This window comes from Pseudophryne corroboree, chromosome 10, assembly GCF_028390025.1.
Source record: "Pseudophryne corroboree isolate aPseCor3 chromosome 10, aPseCor3.hap2, whole genome shotgun sequence".
Classification (NCBI taxonomy): domain Eukaryota; kingdom Metazoa; phylum Chordata; class Amphibia; order Anura; family Myobatrachidae; genus Pseudophryne; species Pseudophryne corroboree.
This window is the reverse complement of record NC_086453.1, coordinates 286,843,208-286,858,527: the sequence shown is the minus strand read 5'-3', so window position 1 is coordinate 286,858,527 and position 15,320 is coordinate 286,843,208. Positions and strand designations below refer to the sequence as shown.

Below are 15,320 nucleotides of genomic sequence, written 5' to 3'. Positions count from 1 at the left end.
ATGTCCTCCAGCGTCAGCGAGTGCATAATATTCATTAATTTCTCTCTCTCCTCCTGTGGATTACTTTGTTTGTAAGTATAATTTTCATTTTTACAGGTACCGGCCCTATTGGATTCTGCTGGACAAGTGGACGTGACCGGCGTGGGATGTAGGTAAGTAATCTCTCTCTCATTTTTACAGGAACCACCTATTGGATTCTACATGGACAAGTGGACGTGACCGGCGTGGGATGTAGGTAAGTATGTGTGAGTGTGTTAGTGTGTTTTAATAAATTTTTACTTTCACGGTGTGTGTGTGTTGTGTTTTTATTTGGGTATTTTTGTTGTTGTAGAACTACAGGTACCAGCGGGCCCGTTATTTCCCCGAATGCTGGCACTTGAGGTTCTCCAAGTACCAGCAAGCGGGGGAGGCTTGCTGGGCCTTGTAGTTCCACAACAAAACACAATATTATTTTTCATACACACATATGGCTATCAGCCCGGCACCCACCGCCCAGGGGTGCTGGGGACAGCCTCGGGCTTCACCCCTGGCCCTTGGGTGCCTGGAGGGGGGGGACCTCTTGATTTAAGGGGTCCCCACTCCTCCAGGGAACCCCGGCCAGAGGTGACTAGTTGGGGGGGTAATGCCACGGCCGCAGGGACCTACATAAATGTGTCCCCCGGCTGTGGCATTATGTCCCTGGCTAGTGGAGCCCGGTGCTGGTTTTAAAAATACGGGGGACCCCTACATCTTTTGTCCCCCGTATTATTGGAACCAGGCCCGGTCTAAGAGCCCGGTGCTGGTTGTCTAAATACGGGGAACCCCTGTCCAATTTTCCCCCAGTTTTAAAACAACCAGGACCGGCTCAAAGAGCCCGAGGCTGGTTACACTTAGGAGGGGGGACCTCACGCATTTTTTTTTTATTTTTTTTTAACCCATTCAGACCCTTCTCCATTAAGTTAATGGAAGCCCTGGACAACAAAATTGCATTCATGTCCTCCTCCCACTCCCTTCCCAAACACTAATTTTTATTTTTTTTCTATAAAAATGTACAATATATCACAAGTATGATGAGCAGGCAGGCAGCGGGCATTGGCGGCATCGGACTGAGGTGCAAATTAGTGGCGGAGGGCTGGGTCAGTTGATGGTGGGCGAGTTTGTAAGCCATTGGCGGTGGCAGCAGGCATCGGCTCAGTGGCAGTAGCGGGCATTGGCTTGGCGGCGGTAGTGGTCATCGGCAGGATTCGGCGGACATTATGGCTGTAGTGCCTCACCAGCCTCTGACCTCACCGCACGCCACTGGTGTCTACCACCACATATTGGCACTCAATACAAACTAAATAATATAGAGAATTGATGCACAGATATATATATAGAGAGAGAGAGACAGATATATAAAAATAAGAATTTACTTACCGATAATTCTATTTCTCGTAGTCCGTAGTGGATGCTGGGGACTCCGTCAGGACCATGGGGAATAGCGGCTCCGCAGGAGACAGGGCACAAAAGTAAAAGCTTTAGGATCAGGTGGTGTGCACTGGCTCCTCCCCCTATGACCCTCCTCCAAGCCTCAGTTAGGATACTGTGCCCGGACGAGCGTACACAATAAGGAAGGATTTTGAATCCCGGGTAAGACTCATACCAGCCACACCAATCACACTGTACAACCTGTGATCTGAACCCAGTTAACAGCATGATAACAGCGGAGCCTCTGAAAAGATGGCTCACAACAATAATAACCCGATTTTTGTAACAATAACTATGTACAAGTATTGCAGACAATCCGCACTTGGGATGGGCGCCCAGCATCCACTACGGACTACGAGAAATAGAATTATCGGTAAGTAAATTCTTATTTTCTCTGACGTCCTAAGTGGATGCTGGGGACTCCGTCAGGACCATGGGGATTATACCAAAGCTCCCAAACGGGCGGGAGAGTGCGGATGACTCTGCAGCACCGAATGAGAGAACTCCAGGTCCTCCTCAGCCAGGGTGTGCCCCTGACCAAGTAGCAGCTCGGCAAAGTTGTAAAGCCGAGACCCCTCGGGCAGCCGCCCAAGATGAGCCCACCTTCCTTGTGGAATGGGCATTTACATATTTTGGCTGTGGCAGGCCTGCCACAGAATGTGCAAGCTGAATTGTACTACACATCCAACTAGCAATCGTCTGCTTAGAAGCAAGAGCACCCAGTTTTTTGGGTGCCTACAGGATAACAGCAAGTCAGTTTTCCTGACTCCAGCCGTCCTGGAAACCTATATTTTCAGGGCCCTGACAACATCTAGCAACTTGGAGTCCTCCAAGTCCCTAGTAGCCGCAGGTACCACAATAAGCTGGTGCAGGTGAAACGCTGACACCACCTTAGGGAGAAACTGGGGACGAGTCCGCAGCTCTGCCCTGTCCGAATGGACAATCAGATATGGGCTTTGTGAGACAAAGCCGCCAATTCTGACACTCGCCTGGCCGAGGCCAGGGCCAACAGCATGGTCACTTTCCATGTGAGATATTTCAAATCCACAGATTTGAGCGGTTTAAACCAATGTTTGACAGGGCCGAAATTTGAACCTTAATGGACCCCAATTTGAGGCCCATAGACACTCCTGTTTGCAGGAAATGCAGGAATCGACCGAGTTGAAATTTCTTCGTGGGGCCTTCCTGGCCTCACACCACGCAACATATTTTCGCCACATGTGGTGATAATGTTGTGCGGTCACCTCCTTCCTGGCTTTGACCAGGGTAGGAATGACCTCTTCCGGAATGCCTTTTTCCCTTAGGATCCGGCGTTCCACCGCCATACCGTCAAACGCAGCCGCGGTAAGTCTTGGAACAGACTTGGTACTTGCTGAAGCAAGTCCCTTCTTAGCGGCAGAGGCCATGAGTCCTCTGTGAGCATTTCTTGAAGTTCCGGGTACCAAGTCCTTCTTGGCCAATCCGGAGCCACGAGTATAGTTCTTACTCCTCTACGTCTTATAATTCTCAGTACCTTGGGTATGAGAAGCAGAGGAGGGAACACATACACCGACTGGTACACCCACGGTGTTACCAGAACGTCCACAGCTATTGCCTGAGGGTCTCTTGACCTGGCGCAATACTTGTCCAGTTTTTTGTTCAGGCGGGACGCCATCATGTCCACCTTTGGTCTTTCCCAACGGTTCACAATCATGTGGAAGACTTCCCGATGAAGTCCCCACTCTCCCGGGTGGATGTCGTGCCTGCTGAGGAAGTCTGCTTCCCAGTTGTCCACTCCCGGAATGAACACTGCTGACAGTGTTATCACATGATTTTCCGCCCAGCGAAGAATCCTTGCAGTTTCTGTCATTGCCATCCTGCTTCTTGTGCCGCCCTGTCTGTTTACGTGGGCGACTGCCGTGATGTTGTCCCACTGGATCAATACCGGCTGACCTTGAAGCAGAGGTCTTGCTAAGCTTAGAGCATTGTAAATTGCCCTTAGCTCCAGTATATTTATGTGGAGAGAAGTCTCCAGACTATATCACACTCCCTGGAAATTTTTTCCCTGTGTGACTGCTCCCCAGCCTCTCAGGCTGGCATCCGTGGCCACCAGGACCCAGTCCTGAATGCCGAATCTGCGGCCCTTTAATAGATGAGCACTCTGCAGCCACCGCAGAAGAAACACCCTTGTCCTTGGAGACAGGGTTATCCGCTGATGCATCTGAAGATGCGATCCGGATCATTTTTCCAGCAGATCCCACTGAAAAGTTCTTGCGTGAAATCTGCCGAATGGAATCGCTTCGTAAGAAGCCACCATTTTTCCCAGGACCCTTGTGCAATGATGCACTGACACTTTTCCTGGTTTTAGGAGGTTCCTGACTAGCTCGGATAACTCCCTGGCTTTCTTCTCCGGGAGAAACACCCTTTTCTGGACTGTGTCCAGAATCATCCCTAGGAACAGTAGACGTGTCGTCGGAAACAGCTGCGATTTTGGAATATTTAGAATCCACCCGTGCTGTCGTAGAACTACTTGAGATAGTGCTACTCCGACCTCCAACTGTTCTCTGGACCTTGCCCTTATCAGGAGATCGTCCATTTTCTTTGAAGAAGAATCATCATTTCGGCCATTACCTTGGTAAAGACCCGGGGTGCCGTGGACAATCCAAACGGCAGCGTCTGAAACTGATAGTGACAGTTCTGTACCACGAACCTGAGGTACCCTTGGTGAGAAGGGCAAATTTGGGACATGGAGGTAAGCATCCCTGATGTCCAGGGACACCATATAGTCCCCTTCTTCCTGGTTCGCTATCACTGCTCTGAGTGACTCCATCTTGATTTGAACCTTTGTATGTAAGTGTTCAAATATTTCAGATTTAGAATAGGTCTCACCGAGCCGTCTGGCTTCAGTACCACAATATAGTGTGGAATAATACCCCTTTCCTTGTTGTAGGAGGGGCACTTTGATTATCACCTGCTGGGAATACAGCTTGTGAATTGTTTCCAATACTGCCTCCCTGTCGGAGGGAGACGTTGGTAAAGCAGACTTCAGGAACCTGCGAGGGGGAGACGTCTCGAATTTCCAATCTGTACCCCTGGGATACTACTTGTAGGCTCCAGGGGTCCACTTGCGAGTGAGCCCACTGCGTGCTGAAACTCTTGAGACGACCCCCCACCGCACCTGAGTCCGCTTGTACGGCCCCAGCGTCATGCTGAGGACTTGGTAGAAGCGGTGGAGGGCTTCTGTTCCTGGGAATGGGCTGCCTGCTGCAGTCTTCTTCCCTTTCCTCTATCCCTGGGCAGATATGACTGGCCTTTTGCCCGCTTGCCCTTATGGGGACGAAAGGACTGAGGCTGAAAAGACGGTGTCTTTTTCTGCTGAGATGTGACTTGGGGTAAAAAAGGTGGATTTTCCAGCTGTTGCCGTGGCCACCAGGTCCGATGAACCGACCCCAAATAACTCCTCCCCTTTATACGGCAATACTTCCATGTGCCGTTTGGAATCTGCATCACCTGACCACTGTCGTGTCCATAAACATCTTCTGGCAGATATGGACATCGCACTTACTCTTGATGCCAGAGTGCAAATATCCCTCTGTGCATCTCGCATATATAGAAATGCATCCTTTAAATGCTCTATAGTCAATAAAATACTGTCCCTGTCAAGGGTATCAATATTTTCAGTCAGGGAATCCGACCAAGCCACCCCAGCGCTGCACATCCAGGCTGAGGCGATCGCTGGTCGCAGCATAACACCAGTATGTGTGTATATACTTTTTAGGATATTTTCCAGCCTCCTATCAGCTGGCTCCTTGAGGGCGGCCGTATCTGGAGACGGTAACGCCACTTGTGATAAGCGTGTGAGCGCCTTATCCACCCTAAGGGGTGTTTCCCAACGCGCCCTAACTTCTGGCGGGAAAAGGTATACCGCCAATAATTTTCTATCGGGGGAAACCCACGCATCATCACACACTTCATTTAATTTATCTGATTCAGGAAAAACTACAGGTAGTTTTTTCACACCCCACATAATACCCTTTTTTGTGGTACTTGTAGTATCAGAAATATGTAACACCTCCTTCATTGCCCTTAACATGTAACGTGTGGCACTAAAGGAAAATAAGTTTTTTTCTTCACCGTTGACACTGGAGTCAGTGTCCGTGTCTGTGTCGACCGACTGAGGTAAATGGGCGTTTTAAAGCCCCTGACGGTGTTTGAGACGCCTGGACAGGTACTATTTTGTTTGCCGGCCGTCTCATGTCGTCAACCGACCTTGCAGCGTGTTGACATTATCACGTAATTCCCTAAATAAGCCATCCATTCCGGTGTCGACTCCCTAGAGAGTGACATCACCATTACAGGCAATTGCTCCGCCTCCTCACCAACATCGTCCTCATACATGTCGACACACACGTACCGACACACAGCACACACACAGGGAATGCTCTGATAGAGGACAGGACCCCACTAGCCCTTTGGGGAGACAGAGGGAGAGTTTGCCAGCACACACCAAAACGCTATAATTATACAGGGACAACCTTTATATAAGTGTTTTCCCTTATAGCATCTTAATATATAATCATATCGCCAAATAAGTGCCCCCCCCTCTCTGTTTTAACCCTGTTTCTGTAGTGCAGTGCAGGGGAGAGCCTGGGAGCCTTCCCACCAGCAGTTCTGTGAGGGAAAATGGCGCTGTGTGCTGAGGAGAATAGGCCCCGCCCCCTTTTCGGCGGGCTTCTTCTCCCGTTTTTCTGACAACCTGGCAGGGGTTAAATACATCCATATAGCCCCAGAGGCTATATGTGATGTATTTTTAGCCAGTATAGGTACTTTCATTGCTGCCCAGGGCGCCCCCCCCAGCGCCCTGCACCCTCAGTGACCGTTGGTGTGAAGTGTGCTGAGAGCAATGGCGCACAGCTGCAGTGCTGTGCGCTACCTCATGAAGACTGAGAAGTCTTCAGCCGCCGATTTCTGGACCTCTTCTCTCTTCAGCATCTGCAAGGGGGTCGGCGGCGCGGCTCCGGTGACCCATCCAGGCTGTACCTGTGATCGTCCCTCTGGAGCTAGTGTCCAGTAGCCTAAGAAGCCAATCCATCCTGCATGCAGGTGAGTTCACTTCTTCTCCCCTAAGTCCCTCGTTGCAGTGAGCCTGTTGCCAGCAGGACTCACTGAAAATAAAAAATCTAATAAAACTTTTACTCTAAGCAGCTCTTTAGGAGAGCCACCTAGATTGCACCCTTCTCGGCCGGGCACAAAAACCTAACTGAGGCTTGGAGGAGGGTCATAGGGGGAGGAGCCAGTGCACACCACCTGATCCTAAAGCTTTTACTTTTGTGCCCTGTCTCCTGCGGAGCCGCTATTCCCCATGGTCCTGACGGAGTCCCCAGCATCCACTTAGGACGTCAGAGAAATCTGTTTAATATATGTTCAATTTGTACATTTTATTACTATGGAATCCCTCGAAATGTATATTGATATTGAATTTGAACTTGTCCTCCTCCAAGAGGAACGCTGTATTCTGTGGCATTGGCACATGATGAGGAGAGAGAGAGAGCATGGGTGGGAGTATGAGCGGGCATGCACACTGCATGACATCATCACGACACATCCCACAGGTTAGAGGAACTGGGAGTAGGATTATGTCAGTGATGCTGCACCATAAAAATGAATGACAGCCAGACTGAGCGGAGGGGGTGGCGGGCGCAATGGGCGGGAGGAAAGAAATGCACACTCAGCGATCGCCAATACTGCAGCAGCAGCAGGTGTGTGTGAGGGGGTTACAGACATTAGGGGGTGCCTGTGCGCACCAGGCACCCCCCCTGCGCAAGCCTATGGTCTCTGTATGTATGAAAACAGATAATGTAGAGGAAGAAAAATCACTTTTCTCTAAAGGATCTGCAAACAGGTAACAATTTTACCTTTACCAGACCAATGTATGGCAACGCAAAATCATTCAGATGTACTAAAGAATGAAAAGCACACTTTTGCAGATTATTGTTTTTTTCACATTTTAACAGGCGTTTCTATAGAGGAGTGGGCCCGTGTGCACCTCCGGGTGGGGCCGCTCCTCTGAACGACACTGTAAACTCCGGCACTGTGCAGCAGTCTACTGGGCAGGCCTCCGGAAACATGGTGCCCGCCATGATCCGGAGACCAATTTGGCTACTGTGCATGCGAGGCGGCCATTTTGGCTGTGATTTCTGCCGCGACCTCTGCGCCCGGCACTGGACTCCGGAATGGTAAGTATTAAAATGGGTTCAGTGTGTGCGCTGTGGGCCCCCCCTGGACCCAGAGGCCCATATGCACCGCACACATTGCACACATTATATAAACGCCAATGGCAGGATTACCTGCTGGTATGTGTTCTAGCCTTCGGTGGCTACTGGTGGTCTGGGATGTACACAGGGCTGGCTCTACCATTGGGCAGCTTTCGGTGGCTGCCTAGCTGCGCTGGTCACTGGAGGGCACCACTGAATTCATCTAGCAAAAAAATTGAAGGATATCTCTGTATGCGGGTTAGTAATGAACTTACAGATGGGAGGATGGAGCACAATAAGGAGCATACAAATATATGTATGTCTGTACGTATATATATATGTATGTACTATGTATACACATATAATTAAAGGGTTGTAGTTGGTATCCTGGTGGATGGGATGCTGGCATTCAGAATACCAGCGCTGAAATCCTAACACGTGTCAGAATGCCGACAACTGGGATCCTGAATGTCAGTATGCTGGGAAGGCTTAGGGCTAGGCTGTGGAGAGGAAGGCTTAGGGTAAGGGTAAGCAGTGGCGTAACTAGGGCCCCGCAGCCTCTGCGGTCGCAAATGCGGGCCTCTCCTGTGTGTCCTCCTTCCTGGGGCTTTGGCGGCAGTGGCGTGTCTGTTAAATGAAATGCCCTTTCGTGAGCTCTGATTGGCTCATGAACTGGAACTTCATTTGACAGACACACCGCTGCTGCCGGTGACCCAGCAGGGACACACAGGACAGGCGCGCACTGTGCCCTCTGTGTCCTCCTTTCCAAAATGCACAGCAGCGGGAGAGCCCGGGGGGGGGGGGGCGTGTACCTGGCACTGGGGGAGCATATTTGGCACTGGTGGGGCATAGTTGGCACCGGGGCATAGATGGCACTGGGGAGGGGCATATTTGGCATCGGGGGAGCATATTTGGCATGGGGGGGCATATTTGGCACTGGGGGAGCATATTTGGCACTGGGGGGGCATATTTGGCACTGGGGGTAACTGTGTACCTGGCACTGTGGGGGAATATCTGGCACTGGGGACATATGTGGCACTGGGAGACCAGCTCTAGCAACAAGCATTACCCACTGGTTACAAGCACAACACCCAGCTCATAAAATCCCTGGCAACAAGCATTACCCCCTAGCAACGAGCATGACACCCAGTGCATTAAACCACTGGCAACAAATATTACCCCCTGGCAACAAGCTTGAAACCCAGCACATGATACCTCTGGCAACAAGCATAACACCTACCGCATGAAACCTCTGGCAATGAGCATGACACCCTGAGCATGAAAACCCCTGGCACCGTGCAGGTAATTTAAAAGTAATAACAAGCCTTACTGTAGGACTTAATGTGTAATGGGCATTGCGGTGTGTGGCATAATGTATCACAGACATTGCGGTGTGTGTCATAATGTGTCACGGACATTGCGGTGTGTGTCATAATGTGTCACAGGCATTACGGTGTGTGGCATACTATATCACGGGCATTGTGGTATGTGGTATAATGTATTGGGGCATTGCAGTGTGTGACATAATGTATAATGGGCATTGCAGTGTGTGGCATAATGTGTAACGGCATTGCGATGTGTGTCATAATGTGTCACAGGCATAATGTGTCATAACGTGTCGGGGCATTATGGTGTGTGACATATTGTGTCATGGGCATTATTGTGTGTGGCATAATGTCTAAGGGTAATTGCAGTATGTGGCATAATGTATACTGGGCATTACCATAAGGAGGAAAAATGATAAATAATGTAAGGGGCATGAATCAGGATTATTTTTCTTTCCTGTGGTGGCCAACATCTGGGTATGCAGGTTACAAAACTGGGGTATAAGGAAGTCTTTTTAGGCAATGCCACGCGCCTTTATGCAAAGCCACGCCCAATTCAGCAAGGCCACGCCCCCTTATCGGCGCAGTTTCATCACTTTACTAGTGGCAATTATGGGGTGGGGGATCCAAGAGAATGTTTTGGTTTGGGGGAGAAAAATTTCTAGTTACGCCTCTGAGGGGAAGGTTAATTCATTTAATTCAAAATGTCAGTATTATGGTTGTCGGGATGCCGCTGTCGGTATTTTGACTGGCGGCATCCCGTACCCAACCCCAATTATTTATCCCTACCAGAATCTAAATACAGTATTATACAGTGTGTCTATCTATCTATCTATCTATCTATCTATCTATCTATCTATCTATCTATCTATCTATCTATCTTTTTTTTAACCCAACATGTCAGCTAGCGTGCTAGATTAGACGGCATTCAAGGACTTAAAGTGAAAGTATATTGTAAACAAAGCCACAAAATGTTGTTCCTATGTTTACAATGTACTTTATCACTTTAAAAGTCTTTGAGTGCTGTCCCTTTTCTCGGGTATGAGTCATTAAGTCGACCACTATTGGTCGACATGCATTAGGTCGAGATGGTCACTAGGTGAGCCCGACCGCCGGCATACCGACAGCGTGGCGAGCGCAAAGGAGCCCCTTGCGGGCAGGGTGGCGCGCTACGCGCGACACACTATTTTATTCTCCCTCCAGGGGGTCGTGGACCCCCACGAGGGAGAATAGTTGTCGGTATGCCGGGTGTCGGGATTCCGACGCCGGTATACTGTGCGCCGGGATCCCGACATTCGGCATACAGAAGACCACCCCTGTGGAGACCACTGGACTGGTAAGTATATATACAGTATATAAATTTTTTATATTATTGTGACACGGGGTTTCAAAGCTGAAAACTCAGTGACCATTTTATTAAATTTGATACCACGGGTATCGGGGGTGCACATACCTTTGGTAATTAAAAATTGGGTACATGGATTTTTTTGCAGTGAAATGCTCATGCCCAGTTGAATCCCCCCCCCCACCACATTGACTAGGAGCACCCAATGTCAGTTTTCCAGCCAATATATTCCTGACCTTGACATGCTTAATTGTTATAAGATAGGCAATGACTGTTTCTTTGGGTCAGTAGCTTTGCAGATCATGACACTGCTCAGTTCAAGACATTTTCACATTTTTGATTTAAGATCACTGTCTGTAAGGAGTTAACTTTCAGGTTTTGCATCTTGTCAGGATGGCCGAGCGGTCTAAGGCGCTGCGTTCAGGTTGCAGTCTCCTCTGGAGGCGTGGGTTTGAATCCCACTTCTGACATGTGTGTAATTCTTTTTTTAAAGAAAAAGTTAATTAATGAAAGAGTAAAGACTGAAGATGTGTCAGTGTTATGGATGAATGGATGGCTATGTTGTATTCTAGGAGATTCCATATATATTAATCTCAATCAGTGGAATATGTGTTTTTCAGAGCAGTGATAGTGAATGAATAATTGGTGAAATAGAAGTGAGCTTTGAAAGCACTAAAAGGATCTGCCGAAACCCGGGATCGAACCAGGGACCTTTAGATCTTCAGTCTAACGCTCTCCCAACTGAGCTATTTCGGCTGTGAGGTACAACTTGTAACACACCAGAGAGACATGAGACAGACCATCTTCCTGTTCAAATATTCTGAATCATTTGCAAAATATATTTCAGCATGAGGAATAGAATAAAGCGCGGTAATGGGAGGACACTTTACCTCTGCATAGTAATGCTAACAAGTTACACTAAAGATAGGTTAGGGACCAGAGGCGTCACCGGGTGTGGTGACACCCAGAACGCACTCTGTATTATCACCCCCCCTTCCCGCCGGAGCTGAGGACGGCCGAAAAGGGGGCGTGGCCTGATCCAAAAGGGGGCGTGGTTTCTCGGATATATTTTTTCTTCGCTCCGAGTGCTGCAGGAGTTTATCTCACTGCAGCACTCGGCTCGTGTCACTACAGAAGAGCCGGCACCTTGGTGTCACCCCTTCCGAGGGGGATATCCGGGTGCAGGCTGCACCCCCTACACCCGCCGTCTGACGCCACTGTTAGGGACACAGATGAAGCACTGAGGAGGAGATGTAAGAGGTGGTATAGGCCAAATGTGGTATAACCAGCTCTATATGAAACTCACAACGAGCCTCTGTATGTATGAAAACAGATAATGTAGAGGAAGAAAAATCACTTTTCTCTAAAGGATCTGCAAACAGGTAACGATGTTGCCTTTACCAGACCAATGTATGGCAACGCAGAATCGTTCAGATGTACTAAAGAACGAAAAGCACACTTTTGCAGATTATTGTTTGTTCACATTTTGGCAGTACTCAGGGGCGTTTCTATAGAGGAGTGGGCCCGTGTGCACCTCCGGGTGGGGTCCCTCCTCTGAACGGCACTGTAAACTCCGGCATAGTGGCGCAGTCTACTGCGCATGCGCAGGCCTCCGGAAATATGGTGCCCGCCATGATCCGGAGACCAATTTGGCTACTGCGCATGTGCATGCGAGGCGGCCATATTGTCTGTGATTTCTGCCACGACCACTGCGCCCGGCGCTGGACTCCGGAATGGTAAGTATTAAAATGGGTGCAGTCTGTGCACTGTGCCCCCCCCCCCCCCCCTGGACCCAGGGGCCCATATGCACCGCACACATTGCACACATTATATAAACGCCAATGGCAGGATTACCTGCTGGTATGTGTTCTAGCCTGCGGTGGCTACTGGTGGTCTGGGATGTACACAGGGCTGGCTCTACCATTGGGCAGCTTTCGGTGGCTGCCTAGCTGCGCTGGTCACTGGAGGGCACCACTGAATTCATCTAGCAAAAAATTGAAGGATATCTCTGTATGCGGGTTAGTAATGAACTTACAGATGGGAGGATGGAGCACAATAAGGAGCATAGAAATATATGTATGTCTGTGCGTATATATGTATGTATACACATATAATTAAAGGGTTGTAGTTGGTATCCTGGCGGATGGGGTGCTGGCATTCAGAATACCAGCGCTGGAATCCTAACACCTGTCAGAATGCCGACAACCAGGATCCTGAATGTCAGTATGGCGGGAAGGCTTAGGGCTAGGCTGTGGGGAGGAAGGCTTAGGGTAAGGGTAAGGGCTAAGGTTAATTCATTTTGTCAGTATTATGGTGGTCGGGATGCCTCTGTCGGTATTCTGACTGGCGGCATCCCGTACCCAACCCCAATTAAATATCTCCACCAGAATCTAAATACAGTATTATACAGTGTGTGTCTATCTATCTATCTATCTATCTATCTATCTATCTATCTATCTATCTATCTATCTATCTATCTATCTATCTATCATCTATCCTTTTTGTAACCCGGCACTCAGCAAAAAACTGAAAGTGGCCTCAGTGTCCTATATGATTCCTAACATGTCAGCTAGTGTGCTAGATTAGACGGCATTCAAGGACTTTTAAAGTGAAAGTATATTGTAAACAAAGCCACAAAATGTTGTTCCTATGTTTACAATGTACTTTATCACTTTAAAAGTCTTTGAGTGCTGTCCCTTTTCTCGGGTATGGGTCATTAGGTCGACCACTATTGGTCGACATGGTCACTAGGTCGACATGAACAAGGTCAACATGGAAAAAGGCCGGCATGAGTTTTTTTTACTTTTTTTTTGGTGTTGTTTTCTACGTAAAGTGACGGGGAACCCCAATTAGTGCACCATGTCCACTAGCATGGCTCGTGTTCGGACAAGGTGCCTCGATCTACTACCACGGTGCTCAGCACAGGTTACTATTCCCAATGGTAGTCCACGTGGATCGTAAAGTATGAAAAAGTGCAAAGCATGAAAAAAAAATTTGAAAAACGCTTATCGACCTTTTCCATGTCCACCTAGTACATGTCGACCAATAGTGGTCCACCTAATGACTGTCGACCTAATGACCTATACCCTTTTCTCTGTATATGTACAGTATAAAGATGCAATTGCCACCCCCCACCAGCACCACCTAGTGGCCACCTGTTTCTCTCCTCCGGGAGGTGTTGGTGAGGGGATTTCATGTTAGAGGGTGCGAGTGTGGTATTATACAAGTTAGACAGTTAAAATATAGGCCCTCATTCCGAGTCGCTCGCTCGTTCTTTTTTTTCGCATCGCAGTGAAAATCAGCTTAGAGCGCATGCGCAATGTTCGCACTGCGACTGCGCTAAGTAATTCTGCTATGAAGAAAGAATTTTTACTCACGGCTTTTTGTTCGCACCGGCGAACGTAGTGTGATTGACAGGAAATGGGTGTTACTGGGCGGAAACACGGCGTTTTATGGGCGTGTGGCTGAAAACGCTACCGTTTCCGGAAAAAACGCAGGAGTGGCCGGAGAAACGGGGGAGTGTCTGGGCGAACGCTGGGAGTGTTTGTGACGTCAAACCAGGAACGACAAGCACTGAACTGATCGCACAGGCAGAGTAAGTCTGGAGCTACTCTAAAACTGCTAAGTTTTTTTGGTTCGCAATATTGCGTAAACTTCGTTCGCACTTTTAAGATGCTAAGATACACTCCCAGTAGGCGTAGACTAAGCGTGTGTAACTCTGCTAAATTCGCCTTGCGACCGATCAACTCGGAATGAGGGCCATAGTCATTTGGTCGACACCATATGGTCGACAGTCCAACAGTTAAAAAGTCCACAGGGTCAAAAGGTCTTGTGCATGCACGGAGCTGGCCTGAGGGCAAGACACGGCACAGAAGCACTAGACTGATATGCTGTGGCTTTGGCAGGGATCGCTGGAGGAAGAAGTTTTAACCCCCACTGTGTCTTTTTTCTCGCACTCCAAGAGCAAATCATAATTTTTATCTTTAGGGAAAATCACTGGGACTTGCACTGGCACCGCAGTGACACCCCCACCCCTTATGGACTAATTAAGCACTTGGGCATTTCCAAGTAGCTTAATTAGTAATAACTCACCATCCTAATTTATGTTTTCTTCTAGTGTCGGGAGTGACTATGTGAGTGTCTGCGAGTGTGTGCAAGTATGTGTGAGGGAGTGTGTGACCCCCTTGGGAGGCTGCAGCAGTGAGAACTACATCTCCCAGCAGCCCCTTCACCTCCCAGCAGCCCCCTCCACAGTGTATAGATGGACGGGAGACCACCAGGAGCCGTGGAGACCACTGGACTGGTAAGTATATAGACAGTATATATATCTTTTTATATTGTTGTGACACAGGGTTTCAAAGCTGAAAACTCAGTGACCATTTTATTAAATTTGATACCACGGGTATCGGGGGTACACATACCTTTGGTAATTCAAAATTGGGTACATGGATTTTTTTGCAGTGAAATGCTCATGCCCAGTTGAATCCCCCCCCCCACCACCACATTGACTAGGAGCACCCAATGTCAGTTTTCCAGCCAATATATTCCTGACCTTGACATGCTTAATTGTTATAAGATAGGCAATGACTGTTTCTTTGGGTCAGTAACTTTGCAGATCATGACACTGCTCAGTTCAAGACATTTTCACATTTTTGATTTAAGATCACTGTCTGCAAGGAGTTAACTTTCAGCTTTTGCATCTTGTCAGGATGGCCGAGCGGTCTAAGGCGCTGCGTTCAGGTCGCAGTCTCCTCTGGAGGCGTGGGTTTGAATCCCACTTCTGACATGTGTGTAATTCTTTTTTTAAAGAAAAAGTTAATTAATGAAAGAGTAAAGACTGAAGATGTGTCAGTGTTATGGATGAATGGCTGGCTATGTTGTATTCTAGGAGATTCCCATAGGCGTGCGCAGCACATTTTATTAGGGGGTGCACCATTGGAGGGGCGTGTATAGCACCATCTATTGACGGTC

The 15,320-nt window shown here is 48.6% G+C and overlaps 3 non-coding genes across 3 annotated transcripts; 2 read left to right on the top strand and 1 right to left on the bottom strand.

The window, feature by feature from the left end:
- Positions 1-10,736: 10,736 nt before the first annotated feature.
- On the top strand, positions 10,737-10,819 carry TRNAL-CAG (transfer RNA leucine (anticodon CAG)). Its single transcript has one exon. It is a non-coding gene; the product is annotated as a tRNA-Leu (tRNA).
- Positions 10,820-11,032: 213 nt separating this feature from the next.
- Positions 11,033-11,105, bottom strand: TRNAF-GAA (transfer RNA phenylalanine (anticodon GAA)). The gene has a single exon. It is a non-coding gene; the product is annotated as a tRNA-Phe (tRNA).
- Positions 11,106-15,052: 3,947 nt separating this feature from the next.
- Positions 15,053-15,135, top strand: TRNAL-CAG (transfer RNA leucine (anticodon CAG)). The gene has a single exon. It is a non-coding gene; the product is annotated as a tRNA-Leu (tRNA).
- The last annotated feature ends 185 nt before the right edge of the window (positions 15,136-15,320 follow it).